This window comes from Triticum dicoccoides, chromosome 2A, assembly GCF_002162155.2.
Source record: "Triticum dicoccoides isolate Atlit2015 ecotype Zavitan chromosome 2A, WEW_v2.0, whole genome shotgun sequence".
Lineage (NCBI taxonomy): Eukaryota > Viridiplantae > Streptophyta > Magnoliopsida > Poales > Poaceae > Triticum > Triticum dicoccoides.
In genome coordinates, this window is record NC_041382.1 from 710,957,322 (window position 1) to 710,959,967 (window position 2,646).

The following is a 2,646-nucleotide window of genomic DNA, read 5'->3' on the forward strand; positions in this document are numbered from 1 at the left end:
TGGGGTAAAAGTGATGGCAGCGTGTTTTTCTTAACAAAAACCATGAGTACAGCACCCACTTGGAGATAAGCTTGGAAGGATTGATTGGGAGGGAGGGTGACACTGGAGTGTCCTCTTGACCAATCCGGACCATGTTGCATAGCCTAGCAATCGGCAGCACTCAAATCATGGCGCAGGTCAAAGTCATAAGAAAAACACCCGGCGTGGAGCCATGGAGGCCAGCAACTGGTCATGCTAGCTGCAAGCCCGCAAGTGCGCGAGGAAAATGACGGGCCGAGCGAGTGGCCTTTGTTCGGTTTCGAGCGACCCCATGCACATGCATGATTTCAACTGTGGGTGTGGGTGGCGACGGCTCCTGCAAGTTGCTGAGCACGGGAGCTGCAGCCGCGTTGGCAGTACACGGCGCCCGCCTTGTTGCGTGGAATCCGGAAATGGGTCTGGATACGTGTGAATGATCGGTGGGGGTGGTGCGACGAAAACCGGCGGCCACGGGGACGAGGTTGGTCATCATCCATCGGGTTGGCATCCGTTCCACCGTGTGCGCAACGGCAACGCACGGTTTCGGGCCTACACGTACGGCTCCATGGCGCGGTGCCGCGGAGGTCTTTTGTTACGGTGTATTTTGCTACTGGCTGTAGTGAGTAGTGTAGGCCACATTTCGCTGATGATTACGTGGTTGTAAGCCTCTGTTTGGAAATAGGGCATCTGTAATGTTGACCCACAAATTTGCTTCAACATTCGTTCGCCGATAGGTGGGACCAGTCCGCGAATACGGATGCGAAAGTCGGGCATGCAACGCTGCCCGTATACATTTCAACCACTATTTAAACTAAACGGTCAAAATTCATGCAAACACGGCGGATTTCATATAGATCGGACGAAATTCATTACATTTTAGATAATTTTTAACTAAACCATTCTCTAGACCTAATCTAAATGATTCTCGGCGCCCATTCCCCACGTCCGGCCGTGAGCCCCGAGAACTGAAGCTCCGGCTCTTGCCTTTGCCTTCTCGAGTTCTGCCTCGGCGCTCACCAGCTGCGCCTCTGCAACCCCGGGAAGTGAAGTTGTTCGCCTTCACGTTGCCGTCAAGCGGCTAATTGTCCGACGATGTTTAGCCCGCCAAGCTTCGCTTCAACGGGAGGGGAGTGGTGGCCTTCTTGGGATCCGAGCGGCAGTGACCTACCAAGCACTACTCTTCCACGCTGCTGGCGGCGCCTAGTGACGTGTCGGCTTCGTGGTCATGGCGGCGGGGCGCAGATGGGGCGTAACTGGCAATGTCCTCCTCGTCATCACTCTTGCCCCACACCTCATCTGTCGCCTCGTCGAACTCCCTGTAGGTGGCTTATAACTTCACCTGAAGTTGGCAGTACTACCGGCGATCGCGTCGGATCAAGCAGGCGGAGCGGTAGGACTCGAGCAACGCCTCCTGCTCAGCCCCTTCGCGGATCAGTGCTCCTCGAGGAGGTTGAGGTTGTAGTCCTGGTCGGCCTGCGCCTGTCGGAACTTGGCCTCCTGCTCCTCTCACAGCATGTCCGTGTATTGCGTACGGGCTCCCCGATGGTGAGATCGGCATGCACTGGCGAGGAGGGTGTCGTCGGCTCGTCCTCCATTGGGGCGGCGGCGGCCTCCGTCTGTCGGTCGGCCTGCTAGCCGGCAGCAATGGCGGTCATCTCCTTCTTCTGCTTCGATGAGAGGGTGTCCCAGAGGGCTTTGAAGTGCAAGGAGGCCATGGCGGGCGTGGTGCGGAGAGGAGACAAGAACAGGAGGAGGATGAATGTGGCTATGACCGGGGCTAGTGTTTATATAGTGGGCCGATGGCAATGGGATGTGGCGGTGTGGTTAATGGTGGGCGGCAGACGGACGGACGGGTGACGCCGGAGTAGGTTCCTCGGCAACCCCATATTGTTAGTGTAGGGCGACAGACGGACGGGGTGTCGCTTGAACATGGAGCAATCGCCTACACCTGGAAGTGGTGCGGGTAGCGTTCCCTCAGCCGGTGCGCAACTTCAATGCCGGCAGCAGTGAGAGGTCGCGTTCACTCTGGTCGGGTATGTATGCGGCACTGGCGCTCTGGAGCGGCGCTGGCTGTTTCGGGCAGGAAGCGCGCCCGGGCCAGGGAGGGGGTTAATGGTGGGCCAGTGTAGTCAGAAGCAGATTTGGCAGTGGTCCGGACGCCCGCAAAGCCCCCCCTATTTGTCTCCGGTTTGTAGGAAAAAGTGCGTCTGGACCATCGAGGGGACCGATACAAAACTGTGTTGGATGACAAAACACGTCCGGACTGTGTGGTCCGGACGGTTGCGGGAGGTTTGAGGATCGGCATTGGAGATGCCCTTAGGATCGATGGGACATCGATGGGGTCAATGAGAGTTTAGAAGGTACTCCTACTCCTACTGTTGAGAACCAACCAATTGTTGATAGTTAGGAGGTCAATGGTACCCTTGACTTATCAGTGATAAAAAAAACTAGGGTTTGACAAAAAATTTTGGAACCGCGGGTTTGACAATTTGGAGTCTCATAAAAACGAAATATTCTACAAGGGAAAACGATGTTCCCATTCATAACAAGGCACATTTGCTAACTTCATCAATCTCAAGACCCGACGGCTCTGTCTCTCGACTCTAGTTTCTTTTCTTTCTAAATCAC